Source organism: Pongo abelii, chromosome 19 (genome assembly GCF_028885655.2).
Source record: "Pongo abelii isolate AG06213 chromosome 19, NHGRI_mPonAbe1-v2.0_pri, whole genome shotgun sequence".
Lineage (NCBI taxonomy): Eukaryota > Metazoa > Chordata > Mammalia > Primates > Hominidae > Pongo > Pongo abelii.
Genome location: NC_072004.2, coordinates 31,219,449 through 31,241,097, shown reverse-complemented (window position 1 = coordinate 31,241,097; position 21,649 = coordinate 31,219,449). Strand labels below are relative to the sequence as shown.

Below are 21,649 nucleotides of genomic sequence, written 5' to 3'. Positions count from 1 at the left end.
ACCCCGCCCAGCTCCGCCTCGTCCTCTCCGCCCCGCCCCGCCCCCGAGACCTGCGCTGCGCGCCTGGCCGGCGGGGCTGGCTGTTTGAGGACTGCGTGTGGAGCTCCATAGCCGGTGTCTGAAGTCGTCAGTTTACTGCTTGTAACGAAGGTAGCGATCACTGGGAACCTGGAAGTAGAGACTCCTTTCTGCCGTCCCTCCGTCCCTCGGGCTGCTGCGAATCCCCCCGCCGGCCTCCAGGACTCCGTGCTGACAGAACGCCCGCACCGGTCCCGCCGCCCCAGGGCCCGCTCCGCGCCCGGCATAATGGGAGAAAAATCGCGATGGAAAGGCCCAGCCCCTCGCCATGCAGACGGGAAGCTTGGCCGCACGTGTGATCACCCTTACGCCCCTTGGAGTTTCACCCCCTCTTCGCGGGCTCCAACAGCCTGGGTCGGGGCCTCCTTGTCCTGTGTGTGCCTCTGGGCCGCAAGAACACAGTCCCGAGCCCCCGCGAGCCCGCAGGCCTCCCACCCGCCGTGCACAGGCTGCACTTCTGCGCCCCAGCACTGCGCCTGCGGGACCATCTGGATCACTTTTCCATTCTGATGACGTCCTGTACTTCGTGGCTGCAGGCTCCTCAAGCCCCAGGTCTGTGCAGAGAAGAGCAAAGCAGCAGATCCGTGCCACAGCTTTCTGGAACACCCATTTTACTACCAGATTTGGAAGGAACGAAGTTAAGTAATTTTCAAGGTAAGTAATTAAAATTTTACGATGAAAAGGCTAGAAACTCTTCTGCTGGTAATAACTGTCAGACATATCTGCCTGAAATGTCAGACTTTTTCTGAGAAAAAAACTGAAAACTTGTTTCCCATTATTTTAAATAGGAAAAATTATAGGGCACGGCAAGTCAATAGAAAAAAAACCTACCAATTTCCTAACTCACAATGAGGCAGTAGGTTTAAGTTGCACATAAGTTAGGATGTAAAATGCTTAAATGTTGCCACTTGGTCACCCACATTTGATATGGTTGTTAACATGCAGTTGCCTTGGATGCAGTAGCTATGGCTTGAGACCAGCAACATCCTTTTGCTGAACCTCCCTTTGTCACCTGAACCTCCCCTTTGTCAACACACCAAAGCTTTTTGAAGTGACTGTCATGATCCTGATGGTCTACCAGTTGTTGCTGGAAGCAACATGTGGCTTTTTCCAGCAAACTATTTAGTTTAAAATGCTGTAATTTTTGAAAGCTCAAACATTATGTCTACAACCATCAGCCAAAAAATTTGAGACAGGTTCTTGCTCTTTTGCCCAAACTGCACCACGAAAGGGGCTCCAGCGATCCACCTGCTTCAGCCTCCCCAGTAGCTGAGACCACAGGTGTGTGCCACCATGCCTGTTAATTTCTAAATTTTTTGTAGAAACTACATCTCCCCACTTTGCCCAGGCTGGTCTCGAACTTCTAGACTCAAGCAGTTTTCCTGCCTTGGCCTCCCAAAGTGCTGGAATTACAGGCATGAGTCACCAACCGCACCCAGCCTGAAAAATGATTTGTGAGATAAATAGCTGCTATACAGTTTAGATATTAAAAACTAAGATGTATTCTTCCAGGAAAGTAATAATTTCGGATATATTCTGTGTCACATCCTGTATGATGAAATAGATGGCAAAAAAAATCCCATTTAATTTAAAGATGGAAGCTGTAACTTCAAGTAAATTTGGAGCTGAGGAGTCCTTTCGGGCTATGACCCCAGAATTCTGGGGTTCTCTGTACCGATTTTTTGCTAGTGTCCACACACAAGCATTCCTTAATGCTGTGCGTTAAACAAATAGACCTTCTTTAACCCCAGATTTCTCTCCATTTACCATCTGTTTCTCTGCTCCATGCAACTGCCTCACCTCATGTCCTCTCTTGCACCCACTCCTCTCTAGCTTTCCTCCAGGGTACTTTGCTGAAACGACTTTTATCTCAGTCATTTAGCTGCATTTGACACAGACGATACAATTGAGGACTTCCACCATTTCTTCTGGATTTTAGGGACCTTCCCTCCTGGATTCCCTCTCACCTTTATCTTCATCCTCCTGCTCCTCCTCCACCAGATCTCTAGTGATCCTCTCAGAATGATCCCACACAGTCTCATAGCTTTAAATACCATCCATCTGTTGATAACCACTGGGCTTGGGGCCTCTTCCCTGAGGGGAGCACCAAGAGTCATCCCTGACTCCTTTCCCTTCTCCCCCAACCCCCATGCAACCACACAGCAAGTCCTGTGGCTCTTGAGTGCAACCAGCATCTTGATTCACCATCTCCATTTCCACAGCCAGTTTCAGTCACCTTCCTCTCCTACTGATCTACTGCCAAAAATCCTCCTACTGCCAAAGATCCTCCAACCTCCCTGCCTCCTGTCTTGCCCTGCTACAGTCCAGCCTCCTCTCAAGCATCCAGAGTGATCTCTTGAAAATGTTAAAACATGATATAGGCATACCCCCAACCCTGTGTAAACCCTGCCACTGTCTACTCATTGCAGTGAATAAAAGCTCAGAGAACCTGGTGCCTGCCTCTTCAGCCTCATCTCCTACCCTTGCTTGTTCTTGCTTTGTGGGTCAGATTTTCTGGTCTCCAGAGGTGAATACAATTTTAACTGACAAATGCTAGATCATAGACTCTATCTACAGCATAAGGCATGGAAGGAAAAGTCTGAGAGAATGAAGGGCCAGAAAAGTTTGTTTAAAAAAAAAATAAAAAGCACAGGAAACTGGAAACATAACTAACCTGTATGTATATACTTAAAAGAACATGGTAACAAAATGAACTCTTTAGAAACTGAGCCAACAGACTTGCAAACAAATAGAAATACCTTTGGTCCTACTCTGAAAACAAAAAGAATCCTTAGTGAGTATACAAGAACAAAAATTGTACACATTTCTGGGTCATAATGCAATAAAACTAGAAATAATTGAAAGACAATTTAAAGATGTTCAGCTTCCTGAAAATGTTAAATTATCCTTTTAAACAAATTAATGCCTACATCAGGGTGCAAATCCAAAACACAAATACCTTGCCTATAAAAATATATTTTTGCAAACAACAGTGTATCGGGATGTAAGGAGAGAGCTCACTGACTCAGAAGCTCCCAGAGTGACCAGATGTGTTCATGGGAACTGGAGCACTGCCCTGGAGTCATTTGACATCACCTTATTACAAGTAGGAACAGCCATGCTGGGAGATGCTCAGATGCCAGTAATAAGTCAGAGGATTCCCTCCTGAATGGGACCTCCCAGTCCTCTTTGGCACAGGGTTCCAGGCGTGACCACAAATCCATCGGTGAGGGCTTTCAAGATCAACCTACCCTCAGGCAGTGGAGTGGAAACTGGCACTAGCAGCTACAGTGGAAAAAATGAATGGCCTCTAAGAATATGTCATCTGCCCCATGCAAAGACTCTGGATCCCAGAAGTCCTCCTGGTAAGGTCTCAGAGCCAGACAACTTCATTTCCTGTCACCTGGGCTGCTCTCCCTCTGACAGCTATGGAAATTGGTGAAGCACAGGAACATATTGGAAATGGCAATGATGTGCCATGCCAATGTGTGGAAGTGTACAAGTTAAGTAATATTTTAAAAACAGAACACACAAAAGTTGCACAATCCGACCAAAGCTCTGTCATGTATGTTTCTAAACAAGTTTGGAAGAGAATTTGGAAATGGCTGAAATTTTTTTATAAAGCTCATGTTTTTAGTTTGTTTAAATGTAAAAGCATACACTTAGAAACAAGTTAGTATGTAAAAATTTTTAATCTTAGCTATCTGGAAGCTTCAAATACCTAGAATGAGGCATTTCCCAAAGGTCTCTGTAACTTGAATTTTACCGTAGTTTGAAAATTCTTGCCCAGCATAATGGCTAACACCTGTAATCACAGCACTTTGGGAGGTTAAGGTGGGCAGATCACTTGAGCTAGGAGTTAGAGACCAGCCTGGGCAACATGGTGAAACCCCATCTCTACAAAAAATTTAAAAATTAGCTGGGAGTGGTGGCCCTGCCGATAGACACAGCTACTCAGGAGGCTGAGGTGGAAGGATCCTTGAGCCCGGGAGGTCTAGGCTGCAGTGAGCTGTGATTGCACCAGTGTACTTCAGACTGGGCAATACTGCCAGACCCCACCTCCTCCCCTAAAAGAAAGAAAACTATTAGTTCATAGTGCAGCTGATGAAATAATGTACATCCACAAAGAAAGGGGCAATCATAATATGTATATAATTACTCAGTATTAAAATATTGTGTATAGTATTACATGTATTGAATACCTATAATGAATGGGGCACTGCTTTAAGCACTTTATACTCATTATCCCACAAGAATTCTCTCTCCAGCAGGTCTTAGTATATTCAATTTAAAGGCTAATTAGTAAGCAATGTATAGAATTGAATAAGAAACTACTTAAAACATAGAAGGCTCTCGAAAATACAATGTGGAATGAGTAATGCAAGTTACAGAGATACACAGCACATTTATAGAAAGTGTAAAAACTTACAAAGTTAAGCAGTATATTATTTAGGGAAACAATATATTATTTAGAGATGTTATTATGTAATAAAAGTATAATGAAAGTCAGGGAAATAATACTTTTTGTAAAGCTTCAGATGAATGATTGTCCCAGATGGGGTTACATTTCAGAAGGGCCAACCATGCAGACGGCTTCAAATGTAGTGGAGTAGGTGATGGGTACAATTATTTATTTTACTTTTATGTGAGTCTGTGTATGTGTGTGTGTGTGTGTAATTTTGTATGTATAAAATAGTTCGTAATAATTTTTTTTGAGTTGGGATGTTTCTCTGTCTCCCAGGCTGGATTGCAGTAGCATGATCACGGCTCACTGCAGCCTTCACCTCTCAGGCTCAAGTGATCCTCCCACGTCAGCCTCCTGAGTACCTAGGACTACAAGTGTGCACCACCATGCTTGGCTAAATTTTTTAAATCTCTTGTAGAGATCGGGTCTCACTCTATTGTCCAGGCTGGTCTTGAACTCCTGGCTTCAAACAATCCTCTTGCCTCAGCCTCCCCAAGTGCTGGTATTACAGGGTAAGTTGCTGTGCCCAGCCTAATTTTTTTTTATTTTTAAACAGCTTTATTGAGGAAAAATTCACATACCTTATGATCTGCTAGGGTTTAATATAATCACAGATATGTGCAACCAAAACCATGGTTAAGTTTACAACATTTTTGTTAGTCCTGTACCTTTTAGCTATCACTCTGTTCCCCCCACCACCTACCCCAGCTGTAAGCAACCACAAATCCAGTTTCTGTCTCAATAGATTTGTCTTCTCTGGGCATTTCATATAAATCGATCCATATAAGTGTTTTTTCATGTCTGGCTTCTTCACATTTGTCTCATTCCAGAAGGTGTCTGAATTTTTCCACAACTGGGAACACTAAGCTGTGGGGTGAATTTTTGGTTCCCAAGTGAATGTGAATGAGGCAGAGTGGAAGGAGAGTTCTTTGACTGAGGGAACGGGACAAGAACCAATGAAAGAAAGAGAACCAGCAGGAGGGGAGGGAGGAAGCGGGGTGGAGAGCTGCTTGAAGCAGATGAACAGAGCTCTGGGCCGTGACAGCAGAATAGAAGGTGCAGTGCAGCGGGGTGCAGGTCCTGAGGCGGTGAGAGGGGGAATGTGGAAAACAGCAGGTCATAAACTCTGAATTCCAGCTGCTGGAGCTGTGGGTCCCAGGGGCCTGGTTATCCCCTCACAGGCAGGAGCTGGAAAGTGGGGCTCTGCTCAGGTCCAGGAAGGAAGTGGATGCACTGGTGGTGTGGACATGTGCATGGAAGCCCACAATGCCCACAACGTGAGGTCAGAACTTCAGTGAGAACCTGCATTTGGGCTCCAGGCTGGTTGGAAATATTCTTTCATTCAGCAGCCTTCTCATTAAGTGCCTGCTGTGTGACAGACACTGCAGAGCACAGAGATGCAATCTTACCTGTCCCAGCCTTCCAGGCACCAGGGGTGCCACGCGCTTTCAAACAACCAGCTCTCATGTTTCATAGAGCAAGAACTCACTCACTACCACTGGGACAGCACCAAGCCATTCCTTCCAGGGACTTGCCTGGAAGGCTGGGACATGGTTATTTTCCATCTCCCCATGGTTCATGGAACTGTATTCTGCATAGAATGGGCAAAGTGCAACTATCATTGATTAGTAATTGAAGAAACAAAGATTTCACCTTCATGTTTTTTACAAAATGCAATATCTGAGATGTAGCATTCTATATCTTTGGCTTCTTTAATGTTAGCTATACAGACAAAATAGAAAATGAAAAAAACCTTCCAATATTAAATATTCACATTGATGTCTGTATTAGTCTATTTTGTGTTGCTATAAAAGAACACCTGAGGCTGGGTAATTTATGAAGAAAAGAGATTTATTTGGCTTATGATTCTGCAGGCTGTACCAGCCTGGCACCACCATCTGTTTCTGGTGAGGACCCTAGGAAGCCGCCAATCATGATGGAAAGGGAAGTGGAGCAAGGAAGAAAGGAGGTGGGGTGCCACATGCTTTCCAACAACCAGCTCTCATGTTTCATAGAGCAAGAACTCACTACCACTGGGACAACACCAAGCCATTCCTGAAGGATCTGCCCTCAAAGACCAAACACCTCTCACTAGGCCCCACTTTCAACATTGGGAATCAAATTTCTTTCTTCTTTCTTTCTTTCTTTTTTTTTTTTTTTTTTTTTTTGAGATGGTGTTTCGCTCTGTCTCCCAGGCTGGAGTGCAGTGGCATGATCTCAGCTCACTGCAAGCTCTGCCTCCCGGGTTCATGCCATTCTTCTGCCTCAGCCTCCCGGGTAGCTGGAACTACAGGTGCTCACCACCATGCCCGGCTAATTTTTTTGTGTTTTTAGTAGAGACGGGGTTTCACCATGTTAACCAGGATGGTCTCGATCTCCTGACCTTGTGATCCGACTGCCCTGGCCTCCCAAAGTGCTGGGATTACAGGCTTGCACCACTCCACCCATCCTAGGCCCCACTTTCAACATTGGGAATCAAATTTCTTTCTTCTGTTTTGTTTTGTTTTGTTAAAGAGATAATCTCACTCTGTCACCCAGGGTGGAGTGAAGTAGCGCAGTTATAGCTCACTATAGAAGCCATGGCTGAGCTGAGCCGTAGCTTACTGTGGCATCCAACTCCTGGAGCTCCAGAGGTCCTCCCACCTCAGCCTCCTGAGTAGCTGGGATAACAGGCTCAATCCACCATGCCCAACTAAGTTTTTAATTTTTTGTAGAGACAGGGTCTCACTAGGATGTCAAATTTCAACATGAGATTTGGAGGGGACAAATATTCAAACTGTATCAATGTCAACAGGTTTTTTTTTCCTCATAAAGAGTATCTATGTGTTAGGAACTTTAGATGTTTAAAAAGTGGTGGGGGGGAAGAAATATATAATAAGGGACACACACTTTATAATTTCCTCACATTTTAAATTACTCCAATAACTAATACATAGATGGATTTATGGGTCTGGAATTTTTTCAGTGAGACATTTGTTTATAATTAAAATGTGGATTTTATCTCCTTATTCCTTTTTAATTCGGTCCCAGGCCTGAGCCACCATCAAAACCTTCCTACATTGAAGCTGGGGTTTTTCCCTGAAAATGTTGCTTGTTAGGAAAAAAGGAGGCAGTTGCCTTGAGCCAGCTGACCTTGGCCGCCATGCCGCTCTCACAGAGGAGTGTTATTCAGTGGGAAGTTTTGCTCCCTGCATGGCACCGCAGCCCCTCAGCCATGAACTCAGCAAACACTGTCCCATTTTGCCCCCAGTAACAAGCACGGGACACCATCACAGGGTAGTACCTAGTGTGAACTAAGTCTTGGGAACTTACTGGAATTGTTGGAAGATATGTCCCTTTTTAGTAATGCACATGGCTGTAAATATTAGGTACAATTTGATTTCAGACTCAATTCATCGTGTGTTTTGGCTCAGCTGTGGCCTGCATATGGTGTTGCTGATACAGAAATGAAAATGCTGGTGAGCCACAGAAAGAAAAATCCTGTGTTTTCTGAAAGCTTCAAACACCTTTGGCCTTGTTCCTTAATCACCTGGGAGGAAGAGAACCTACAAAAACTGGAAACGCAGTGGCCAGCAACCAGCCCTTGACAGGCTTGCTGAGCTGTGAGGGTCTGGAGGAGGAAGAAGCTCTGCATTGTTTCTGCAGCCCCCGTGCAAAACAATGTTGAATTCCAGTGTGATATTGAAATGAATGTATTTTATTGTAATGTTAAATCTTAAATTTTTTATTAAGTCCTTTGTTCACAAATGGAAACAACAAAATGACAAATTATTTAAAATTTTCAGATTGTATAACCTTCCTGTCCTCTAGCAAAAAAAAAAAAAAAAAAGAAAGAAAGAAATTTGATTCCCAAAGTTGAAAGTGGGGCCTAGTGAGAGGTGTTTGGGTCCTGGAGACAGATCCTTCAGGAATGGCTTGGTGCTGTCCCGGTGGTAGTGAGTGAGTTCTTGCTCTATGGAACATGAGAGCTGGTTGTTGTGAAAGTGCATGGCACCCCATCTCCTTTCTTCCTTGCTCCACTTCCCCTTCCACCATGACTGGAGGCAGCCTGAGCTTCGGAAGGGAGGCAGTCCTTTAAGACAGCCGTGTCCAATATAAACAGAATATGAGCTATGCCTGCCTGTAGTTTTAAATTTTCTTCTAGCCAGGTTAAGGAAACTAAAGAGAAACAAGTAGAATTGATTTGTAATAATATAATTTATTTGACCCAATGTATCCAAAATATCATTTTAATGTGTGATGAGTATAAAATTATTAATGAAACATTTTACATTTCTTTGTCCTAAATCTTTAAAACTCACTCCATATTTTACACTTCTAGCATATCTCAGTTCAAAGCAGCCAGATTCCAGATGTTCTGAAGGCTCTGACTCCCTGAACTCAGGAAGGTGAAGGGCCTGAACCGCACTTCTCTGCCAGGAGCGAGGGAGCTCCCCCTCCCTACCCACATCTCTTCTCAGTCCCAAAGGAAGAGAGAGTGCCCTGAGACAGCAGGGGCTGCCAGCAGGAGGTGGCCACAGGTAGGCCACTGCTGCCCATCTGCTGCTTGATGGGACCATTCTCCCCTCCAGAGATCAGAGGACAGTGGGGTCCCAGGAGGTGGGACCTGTCCACAGCCTTGACCTCCAGAGTTTAGATTTGGAGGGAATAGATTCCAGACAAATGCCTTACCTTGCTATTTGGCCTTTGCCCTAGTGGTCAGGCTGTCATCTATTTCCTCCTGTGTTGTGCGATACTGTGTGACTTTTAAGCACATACACATCTACATGCATTTCTTTATAATTCAAGGGACCCAACTTCTAATAAGGGGAAAAGGAATTCAGTACCTAGACAGTCCCTATAGTGTGCCAGCTAACTTGTAGTCAGCATGTTGTTAATCCTGGCATCCTGTCAGCTCTGGGTGTGTTAGTTAGCTGTTACTGTGTAATGAGCCATCCCAAAACTTATTTAGCTCATGATTGAGCAAGTCAGCAATTTATGGCAGGCTCCTGCCATAAATTAATTGCTATACCTATAAAACCTGCCGTACCTTTATAAGGTATAGCAATCTTCATGTGTGTGTATGGGAGAAGGGGGTCAGCTGCTGGTGACCAGGCAGCTCTGCTGTTGAGAGTGAGTTGACTGTGGACTGGGCAACTTTGGTTCTCTTCCCCATAGTGTTTCATCCTCTAGCAGGCTAACCTGGGCTTGTTGTCATGGAGATGGCAGGGTTCTGAAAGAAAAGGAAGAAGCATTCAAGACCTTTTGAGACTGGGCCCAAAACTGCCAGCTGGATCCAAGTCTTGGGAAACAGATTCTAACTCTGGATGGGAGCAGCTGTAAAAGCGCATTGCAAAGGGCATAGACACAGGGAAGGATGAAGAAACACGTATAAAGCACTCCACATGTTTGGAAATTCTTTTCATCCCATTTTGGTATTTGTAGGCTATTACTGGTCTTCAACACAGACTAAATCAAAATGCTGTGCCCAAAACAACCTCTTACTCTGAAAGCAAGTGATGTAAAGATAGATCTGCTGAAAAGACATTTCCTCCTGCTGCAATTTAGTCAAGCAGCTGAGCACGTCTTGAAGCCATCCTTTGATTTCAACAGGGCAGAGCTGTTTTCTAAGACTGCCCACCACCCCTCCCCACAAAGCTGAGATGCTGCAATGAGGCAAATCCCAGCAGCACACAAGGAAATCAGGCACAGCTAAGGTTCTCACCCCTGATGCACCTTATAATCACCTGGGTGGCAGGGGGCTTTTAAAATTCCCAAAACCCAAATTGCAACAGACCAGTGAAATCAGAATCCCTGGGGTAGGATCCAGACATCCTTGCTGTTTAAAGCTCTCCAACTGGTTACAATGTGTGGCCAGAATAGAGAACCACAGCGTGAAACCAACGTCTTTTGATGAACTAGTAGCAAATGGTTTCTCAAACGAATGTGAAGTCTTTGCTGCCGAGCTGTAGCCTTTCAGTCTTACTTGCATTATTTACATGCTATCTTTTGCAGGACTTGACCTCTGCTCCTCGTTTTGTTTCTGATTCAGCTCAATTTCACAAGTACTGAGTGCATACGATGTGCAGAACACCGTGCTAGTTATTGTGGCCTTGATTTGGGGAGGACTTTGCTGGGAAATAAAATCACATCATCAGAAATAAGAGTCTTACTACTTACTAAATTGAGGCAAAAATGGGAAGACCTAGGGGGTCTCACCCAAGGATTAGGACACTAATAGATACATCAGAATATTACAGTTCATCTGATGATGCTGTGAGTGGAAGTGTCCCACTTTGAAAAAAAAAACGCTGCTGTTACTCTGAGATACTAAGTTATGTGTGCAAATATGTGGTATTTAAATATTTTGTTGATATATAACATGCATGTAGAAATACGTGCATAAAGCATTCCCTTAAGCTCAATGTATATTATGACAAAATTAATACACATGGGTAACCAAGAAATAGAAGCAGCCTCACTCATGTGGCCCACAAGCGCTTTCTCCCTCCCTCCTCTTCAAATGTACCAGTGTCTTAACAGCTGACATTACAGATCAGTTTTGTCTTTCTGTGCAAGTCTTTTCGTTACAGAAAAATTTAAATATATAAAAATTGAACAAAATTGTACAATAGAGCCGTGATCCAGCTTCAACAGCTAATAATCATGTGCCATTTTTGTTTCTTCTGTACCACAGCCCTTTCCCTACCACCCTTCATTTTATTTTTATTTTTTTAGTTCTTTTTTGGTGAGGTAAGATACACATGCATTGAAAGGCACAAATCTTAATTGTACAGCTTTGAAAAATAAATACACCCATATAACCTTCACCTCTTTTCAGAATGGAATATTTCAATCATCCCCAGAAAACACCCTCATGCTCATTCCTAGGCAATTTTTAACTTCCCCAGAGGAAAGTACTGTTGTGGGGGTTTTTTAACCGTAAGTTCGTTTTACTTGAAATCATACAATATACATTTTTATGTCCAGCAGTCTCAGCATAATATTTGTGAAACACCTCCATAGTGTGTGTTTTAGTAGTTTGTTCCTTTGTATTGCTGAATAGTATTCTGTTGTATGAATGCACCATGGTTTGTTCATACATTTCTCTGTTGATGAATATTGGGTTATTTCCTGTTTTGGGCTATCATAATAGTAAAGATCTATGAACATTCTTATACAAGTACTTTTTTGTATTGTTTTATTCCTTTATTAGCATTGAAGTGACACATTTTTTCATTTTTTGGCAGTTGCTCCAAGGATTACAATGTGCATCATTAACATTCTCACAGTCTAGAATTAATATTGTACTATTACAGTGAATGTAAAATAGAAAAACTTGCTACAGAATAGTGCCATTTATCTCCTATCCTTTGCGCTGTTGTTGCCATAAATTTTACATCTGCATGGCATAAACCCCACTACACAGTGTTATATTTGCTTTAGTCATAGATCTTTAGATGAAATTAAGAGGAAAAACAAGAAAAATATATAATAAATATTTGGAGGGAGATGTTTTGAGGCCACAGAAACATACTGTTTCTTCATCCAAAATTTTTGCATTCGTTGATGACTCTTTCCTGCAGTAATGATTACTGTGGTGTTCTAGTGGTAGTTTTCTATTTGTGCTCCTTCAACATTTATTACTTGGAATTCTTCTGCAAGGAAGATTTGTCTTTCCTTCCTGATTTATTTAATCTTTTCTATATCAGTATGGACTTGTGGATATTATTTTATGTTCTTGGTTACAGTTTAGTGCTGTCATAGTTGTTTGCCACTCACATTGTTCCACCTTGAGTCATAGCTCTTCCAGGTTGGCTTCTTTTGACATGTCCCCACCGTTTTATGTTTTTTAAAAGCACTTTCTTATTTTCTGGCACTGCAAGTTGCTCTAGTCTCATCTCGTGTTTTTCATGGCAGGGCTAGAATTAGTCATTTCTCCAAGAAGCCTTGGTTTCTTTTATAGGAGAATGGCATTTAGAAACCAGGATCTGGGTACTGGGTGTGCTCATTAATACTGGGATATCACTGCTTCGAGGCCCTCTCAGCATAGTTTGGAAACACGTGAATGTTTCTAAACATGTATGCATGAATACAAACTCAGCATCTACCTATCTACATCTGTCCATCTAAACAGATACATTAAAATAGACATGGGTTCATACTGACATTCCTAAGTCCAGTCCAGCACCTTAGGGTTTATGCTAGCATTCTCCCTTTGTTTATTTATAACTCTTTCACCTACAGAGAGAAACTGGGCTCTAATTTTCTAAAATATATTTGCTAACATGGAAAATCATTTCAGAATTGCTGACCCATATCCTGAAACAAATTTGCCAACCAGAATACAGTATGTTTGTGTGCAGTTCTTGAGTCTTACAGTACGCAGTCAAAACAGTATTTTCCAAGGTTACTTAGGTGAAGACTTTTTTCCCCCACATTCTTCAATATGGGTTAGTCAATACTTTTAATTCAGTAAAATTCATTTGTCACCAACTGCATTCCATCTGACCCACCCACCATCTTTGTTGATTTTTAAATTTATATAGAATAAAACTCATTCTTTGTAACATACAGTTTCATGAGTTTTGACAACTATATAGAGTTATACATTCACGTTCACAGTAACAGAACTGTCTCATCACCTCTAAGATTCTCTATTCTTGACACCTCTTTGTAGTTAACCCCTTCCCCAACCGCATTATTTGGCAACCACTAGTCATTTTCTATCCCTATAATACTACCTTTTCTAAAATATCATATAAACAGAATTATAGAACATATACAACACAGATGAATCAATTGGGTTGTTTGTTGTTGTTGAGTTGTCAAGAATCGCTTGGCGATATATGTGAGAGTTTATTTTGGGGCTCTCTAGTCTGTTCTGTTGGTCTATATGTCTGTCTTTATGCCAGCACCACATTGTTTTGATTTCTGTAGCTTTGTACTAAGTTTTGAAATCAGGAAGTATGAGTCCTCCAACATTGTTCTTTTTCAGGATTGTTTGGACTATTCTGGATCCTGAAATTTTATATGAATTTTAGGATGAATTTTTCTGTTTTGCACAGGACATCATTGGGATTTTTACATTCTTGGTTTAGTTAATTCCTAAGTATTTTATTCTTTTTGATGCTATTGTAAATCGAATTTTCTTAATTTCCTTTTCAGATTATTCATTATTAGTATTTAGAAACACAGCTGATTTTTGTGCACCGATTTTGTATCCTACCATTCAACTGAATTTGTTTATTCTAACAGGAGTGTGTGTGTGTGTGTGTGTGTGTGTGTGTGTAATCTTTAGGGTTTTCTACATCTAAGATCATAGCATCTGCAAACAAATATAATTTTACCTCTTTCTTTTCAGTTTGGATGCCATTTGTTTCTTCTTCTTGCCTAATTGTTCTGGCTAGTACTTCCAAGCCATTTTGAATAGAAGTGGTGAAAGCAGGTCTCCTTGCTCTGTTCCTATCTTAGTAGAAAACCTGTCAGTCTTTCACCATTAAGTATGATGTTAGTGTGTGTTTTTCATATATGGTCTTTATTATTTTGAGGTAGCTTCCATCTCCTCTGCATTTGCTGAGTGTTTTTTCATGGAAGGGTATTTAAATTTTGTCAGATGCTTTTTCTACATCTGTTGAGATAATCACGTGATTTACCACTCCATTCTCCTAATGCAGTGATGTTTGAATGTTCAACCATCCTTGCATTCCAGGAATAAATTATACTTGGTCATAGTGTATAATTATTTTAATATGCTGCTGAATTTAGTTTGTTGGTATTTTGTTGAGGATTTCTGCATTGATATGCATCAGGGAAGTGATACGTGTCTCTAGTTTTCTTGTCTACTTTTTTTCTGACTTTGGTATCAGGGTAATGCTGACCTCATAGAATGAGTTTAGAAATGTTCTCTGATTTCCAGTTTTTTAGAAGAGATGGATTAGTGTTATTTAAATGTTTGATAAGATTCACCAGTGAAGCCATCTGATTCAGGGCCTTTCTTTGTCAGAAAGTTTTTGATGACTGATTCAGTCTTCTTAGTAGTTATGGGGTCTATTCTAATTTTCTGTTTTCTCATGATTCAGTCCTAGTAGGTTTTGTATACCTAAGAACTTGTCTATTTTATCTAGACTGTCCTATTTCTTGGCAAACAGTTGTTTATAATACACCTCTTATAATTCTTTATTTCCGTAGAATTTGTAATAATGCCCCACAGTTATTTTTGGCTTTGAGTCTCTTTTTCTTAGGCAATCTAGCTAAAGTTTTGTCAGTTTTGTTCACCTTTTCAAAAACCAACTTTTGGTTTTGTTTATTTACTGATAAGGAGGGATTTATTTCTGTCATATACTGTTGGTTGTTTATATGCCTTATAGCTTTTTTGTTCTTCATTTCCTGCATACTGTATTCTTTTGTATTTAATTGATTTTTGGTAATGAAATGTTTTAATTTCCTCATTTCCTTTTGTATATGTTCTATTGTGTGTGTGTGTGTGTGTGTGTGTGTGTGTTTGTGTACCACCATGAGATTACATTTAACTTGCAAGTTTATTCATTTTATTCAATTCTATAAACATACTGTAATTTATTTATCCATTCTGCCCTTGATGGTCCTTTGGATTTTTTTTAATTATTGGACTTTTTTTTTAGAGCTGTTTTAGATTTACATGAAAAATGAATGGAAAGTACAGGGAGTTCTCATATATCCAGTTTCCTGCCCACATGCCCTGTTGTTACCCTTACAGTCTTGCCTTGTGGTACATTTGTTACAGATGATGAACAATGTAGAAACATTATTATTAACTAAAATTCACTAGAAGTCACTCTTTGTGTTTTACCTTCTATAATTTTGAGAAATGTGTAATGACATGACATGTATCCATCATTAATGCAGCATGCAGAATAGTTTCACTGTCTTAAAATATCCCTTGTGCCTCAGCTAGTTGTTCCTTTTTCTCACCCTCCCCCTCCCACAACCCTGGCAACTACTGCTCTCTTTACTGTTTCCATAGTTTTGCCTTTTACAGAATATCATGTGGTTGGAATTCTATGGTACATAGCATTCAAGTGGGCTCCTTTTACTTACCAATATGCATCTAAGTTTCCTGTGTGTCTTTTCATGGCTTGTTAGCTCAGTTTTAAATCAAGGAATAATAGTTCATTGTTTGAATCCACAACAGTTTATCCATTCACCTATTGAAAGGCATCTTGATTGCCTCCAAGTTTTAGCAGTTATGAATAAAGCTATCATAAACATTTACATGGAAGTTTTTGTGTGGATATAAGTTGTCAGCTTACATATGATAAGTGTATACTTCACTTTATAAGGAACTGCCAGGCCAGGCACAGTGACTCATGCCTGTAATCCCAGCACTTTGGGAGGTTGAGGTGAAAGGATTGCTTGAGCCCAGGAGTTCATGACCAGCCTGGGCAATATAATGAGACCTCATCTCTACAAAATAAATTTAAAAGTGAACCACGTGTGGTGGTGCCTGTTGGTGTTAATATCATTGTTATGCAACCTGCTCTAGGAAATGAGGATCCTGTGTTCTCTAAGATGAACCTAATGAGAACCACTCAAGTCAGTAATCACAACCCATCATTAGCAGAAGCTCAGAAAATAAGATGTTAAATGCCTGGCCATTAAGTTTTCTTATCTTTATTTCTACAGAATCATCACCCCTGCCCCATAAACATGAAAGAAAAGACAAGAGAAGCACCCCAGAAGAGAAGGGGAGAAGTGCCCCAGAAAAAATCATCGTCTCTGAAGTTTGCCCAGGTGGGCACAGGCCAACCAGCCTCTCCTCTGGTTGCCCAGCCAGCTACAGGCTGTCATTTAACCTTCCGCCCAGCATGCTTTTGAGTGTGCAGAAGTGCTGCATGCCCTCTTCTTTGAAAACCTGTTGAGCAAATGCCTCTGCATTTTATGCACCTTCAACCTTGGGGGACTTCAGCCAAAGTCCCCCAAGACCAAACATGCTGTGCACACAGAGCAGCTCTTTGTGTCCCACTCCTTGCCGATCTCCTGCATCATCTCATTGAGCTTCATTGAACTCCGCAGTCTGCATGCTCTGTGGAACTCAGGGTCTTCATTTTGCATGGAACTCAGGGTCTTCATTTTCCATGGAACTCAAAGTCTTCTTGCTCTGTGGAACTTGGAGTCTCCTGGCTCCATGGAACTCAGGGCCTTTGTGCTCCATCGAACTTGGGGTGTGTGTGATTCATGGAACTCAGAGTCCTTGTGCTCTGTGGTACTCAGGGCCTGCGTGCTCTGTGGAACTCGGGTCTGCATGCTCCGTGGAAAGCACCAGGATGCACTTGACCCCCCACACCCACACACACATCCTTCATTTTATTCCTGGCCCTCATCTGTCCACCCTGTGAGGCTTCTTCACCCCCGCTCTCCTTTGAGCTCATGCCGGGTCTTTTGGACTTGCCTGAAGCATGGGTGTTGGTAGGAGGGAGTGGCTGAGGTCATGCCTGCAGGCAAATTCTGCTAGTGTGGCACCAGATGGAGCTGCCTGGGGAGGATGTTTCCTTGGAGGACGCGCCCTGGCAGCCACTGGCTTCTTATGGTGCTTGCACTGCTGCTGCTGCCATGAGGGCGCCACAGAGCCACACTGGGGGCTGTTCTGGAAGTGGTGGTTTTCATTTCCAGGTTAGGTAGGGACTGGCAGGCACCTTGGCTGTCCTTGTGGCTTCTGCCCTGACCCTGGTCCTCCCCAGGCTACCGATTTTCCGGGCTGCTGCTCTTCCAGGAGGAATTGAAGGTGGGAATGGCTGAAACCTCAGCTTTGGATTTGCAGAGACCCTAAGCTGTGTCATGCAGAAAGGGAAAGGATTGCAGATGGTGGTGGCATCAGCTGAAGGCAGGGGATTCACTGTGATGCTGGAGCCGTCCACGCTGGGATGTTTGCATACAGCCCAGGTTCAATTCGGTGGCCCATCAGCGAATCCTGGATTCAGTCTCACTCGCAAGCCATGGACAACATGAGCTCAATTTGCCAGGACTCTTGGGGTTAGGGAGAGCTCAGCGTCCGGGTGGCTCTGGTTCCTTCTCATGCTGAAATTCTGCTGGTGTTCCTCCATGGGGCCCTTGTGGGTTTTTCTGAGGTGCCCCTCTTGCTGGAGTCGAGGATGAGAAATGTTTTCAGTGGGTTTTCACCCTCCACACATATGTAAGAGGTGTTGTGTTTCATTCCTGTCAGTATCCATTGCTGCAGCTTCCTGAAGTTGTGTCCGTTAAAAGGCAGGGACCCAGTGTCCAGGCTACAGAGGGTGACTTCAAGTTCCACAGCACCACTGTGGACCAGTGTGCCTATGGCCTTAGGAGAATTCCCAGATAGCACAAGGGGGCTGCCCCAGAGGGTGTTCAGCTTGTTGCCAACAGTTACTGAAGCCAGAGTCTGCAACCTTGATGTTCAGGTCAAGCAGCCAGAAACAGGTGTTCTGGCTTTAGGTCCCTGTGGACAATGCCATTCTCTCCTTCCCAGGCTACTGATGTCCTGGGTTGCTCCTCTTATGGTAGAAGCTCAAGATGGAATGGCTGGAGCTTGGCTGCCTCCGGTTAGAGCCTGGGCTCTGTATTGCAGACATCACCCGGCAGAATTCCTCATGGGCCCCTTTTGTCGTGGGTGCGACTGCTGGGGCCAGGGTTGTCGTGGGTAGTAAAGGTATTTACCAAGACAACTGTGAGTAAAGAAAGGCAAATTTATTACAGAAACTATGAAAATACATTGCAAGAATGCAACATGCAGCACAGCAGAGAAGGGGCTGTCTGCAAAGATAAAGGGCTGGAGGGAAGTTTTCTAAGGTTGTGCTGGACAGGGCTATGTGCCGGTGAGCTTGTGCTATATGCTAAGAATATGTTGGAATAATTTTAACTGCCAGGGCTTTCCTCTTCTGGTGCCTGAGGGAAACGCCCTGCTGCTTTTAGCTGTCTTGTAACCCACACGCCTTTTCATTTCTGAAGTTGCAAGATAACGGCTGTGGTTTTTCACACAAAAGGGTTGCAGACTGGGTTAGGTCCATGTTCCGCCAACCTGGCTCTTTCCCAGTTTCAGTTAACTTAGTGGTTTACTAGAGCCCCACACCTTTCTGTTTCATATGGCCATGATCCAGGAGGTAATCCGTCACCTCCCCTCCACTAGAGAGCTCCATGGCCAGGGGTAATCCTCACTTCTCCTCTGCTAGAGTGCTCCATGGCCAGGAGTAATCCTCATCTCTCCTCTGCTAGAGTGCTCCATGGCCAGGGGTAATCCTCACCTCTCCTCCGCTAGAGTGCTCCATGGCCAGGGGTAATCCTCACCTCTCCTCCGCTAGGGTGCTCCATGGCCAGGGGTAATCCTCACCTCTCCTCCGCTAGAGTGCTCCATGGCCAGGCAGTGTTTCCTGCGTCCAGAGCACCTCAAACAATTTCAGTGTTGTGGTGACTCAGGGCCTTCACCATACAGACTTGGCAGCATAGTCTAGAGGCTGGAGGGGCTCTGTGACTCCCATTAATGACGGTCACTGCCATGGTTTCCCCAAGCAGAATGTGCCGGGAGAACTGCTCCATGTTGGCTCAGCAGAATGTTATTATAGGTAGCTCAAAAAGAGAGGGAACAGGGCTTCTCTAGATTATTTCAGGGAACAGCTATTATTTGAATGTTAATTTAAGACTATTTTATCAATTAAAAATGTAAGGCCCAAGAAACTTCATTTAGGAAGATTGAATAAATTGAATGAATACTGTTAAACTTTATGCTTCTTTCAACAAATATTTTCTGCTCCTCTCTATGAGTCAGGCACTGTGCTAGATACCATAACATAGAAACATAGTGTCAATCAAATATGGTGTGGGTACTGTATGTCAAATTTAAAAATAAAATAAAAGTGCTATATAAGAAACCTCTCAGTGCCCTGGAGGCAGGGTCCAGAGACATATCCTGTGGATGACTGGGGCTGAGGTTTAAGGGATGAGCGTCGGTGATGAGACGGATGGGAGAGGGCCCCTAGGAAAAGCATCTTCAGGCAATTGTGGTTCAGTGAGCTGCAGCCGTCGCGGCAGGAGAGTGAGGAGCACGGCCTATCTGGTGATTTGCTGTGGTGATGTTCTGCAAACTTGCCTCCGGGTCCTGAAGTATTGCTTCTGGGAAACACAGGGTAAGGTTCCTACAAGCCTCTGGTTGCAATATTTTCAACTGCCAAGGCACCGTTCATGTTCCGTGGCTTCATTTTCCAACATCCCTGTAAAACAAGCCAGTCCCATCAGTGTTGAAAACTGCTCTCCACATACCCTTTTCCCATAGAGTACTTCCTGACATACAGAGCTGCCACTCCTGAAAAGCTAACACTTTCCATGCCACGCTGCCTTTTGAAAGGTGCCAGCCAGGCAGCATTAGCTAAGGCCGCTTTTTGGCTCTCCTCACAACAGTGCTGCCCGCTGTGCTCTCATTGGTCATCATCTCATGAAGTCACAAATGTAGCTGCTTTTCCATGGTTTTGCCACACACCAGTGGTGTTAGTTTTGCACTTTCCAGAGCAGCCTCATGTACAGGTTGGTGAAAGCTCTCCTTCCTCTTTCTGGATGCACTGTAGTGCTTGTCATGAGCGTTGAACTCACAATTTGCAGCACTAGAACCCACACCTGAACCAAGATTGGCTAACAAGCGTTTTCTCTGTAAGGCACATCACAGCCTTCTTGCTCATAAGGACACTAGACAGCGCTTCAGCATTATGCTTAGAGGCCGTTTCAAACAGTGAAATCTCCAACAACAAGCTCAAAACTGCAAAAAAAGTGGTACTATATAGACCATGAGAAGACTGGTTTGCAGGTTGAGAGTAGGAACAGGAAGGCAGCATGGGGCCCTGCATGGCCTCCGCTGGGAGGCCGATGGCTCAAATTGTTGCCCTGCTCTGCACATGTTTTCCTGTGACTGTGAAAGCCACATGAATATTGATTTGGGGGTTAAAAGTACATTTTAACAAGCAGACAAGTTCACAAATATGAAATAGTGGCTAGTGAGGGCCACCCCCATGCTGGAGCTGCAGACAGAGGCTGTTGTGAGTGCGATGTTTGCTCCTATCCCGGGAGCTTCTGGTTGCCACCAGCACCTTGTAAGCCAGGGAGTGGTGTCACCTGTACCGTAGCAAAAGCACCTCTTCTCAATGTGAAGTATGGCTTGAAGAGAGGAAGATGGAAGACTGGCTGGAAGATGGCTGTGTTAGGGGTGAAGCAAGGGTGAGGGTGGATTGACCAAGCTGGGCCAGAGGTCCGAGGGGCTGATCCGAGAGCCCTGTGTGACTGTGAGTCCTGGCAGAGTGGCCGTGCATGGTGACAGGGAGGAGGCATCCAGGACAGCACCCACGTTCCCGCCTGAGGCACATGAGGGTGGATGACAGGGTTCGGGGCCCTAGCCTTCAAGTCGGACACACCTGAGTTCAAATCCAGACTCCACCACTGACTGGCTGTGTAGCCTTAGACATGTTCCTTCACTTTCCTAAGCGTCCATTTTCTCATGTCCAATACATAGATTACTATTCCATAGGAATATTAAATCACTCAGTGATTTTGAGGTTAAAATGAGTGCGGGTGCTTTTTATTGAAATAAAGAAAATGGGAAAAGAAGCAGCATTTGAGGTGTGAGGGAGGGGAATCTGGGCATGGGGAGTTAGATGTGCCTGTGGACATCCATGGACAAATGTCCAGCAGCCGTCTGATGTGCTTCCGGGATGCTGGGGCCAGGACGTGGGGCCGCAACATACAGACCTGGAAGTTACGAGCAGGCAGGCAGCTGCTGCAGCTGTGAAGAGCAGGCAGTGCAGGATCAGAGGCCCAAGGGTAAAGCCTGGGGAACGCCAGCATTTAGGAAGAGGCCGCTGGAGATCAGGAAAGAGCAGCAGGAAAAGCAGGAGGGTGTGGAGGGATGGGAGGTGCAGGAGGAGGGTTTCCAAGAGGGAGGGGCAGGAGTTGGTGTTCTGCGGGCATGGACTGGTAGTCGTAGCACTTTTGAACTGTAGGGACCTAAGACATCTTTTAGTCTAATCCCCTTATCTCTCCTGAAGAAGAAATCATGATTCCAAGGTGATGTGAGTTGCTTGCTTTAGGTCACACTGATTTCACATTGGGATACCTCGATTTCTAATGAGTAAT

At 43.7% G+C, this 21,649-nt stretch overlaps 1 pseudogene; it reads left to right on the top strand.

The window, feature by feature from the left end:
* The first annotated feature begins 306 nt into the window (after positions 1–306).
* On the top strand, positions 307–19,489 carry LOC129051283 (putative uncharacterized protein LINC02693; annotated as a pseudogene).
* Positions 19,490–21,649: the final 2,160 nt, after the last annotated feature.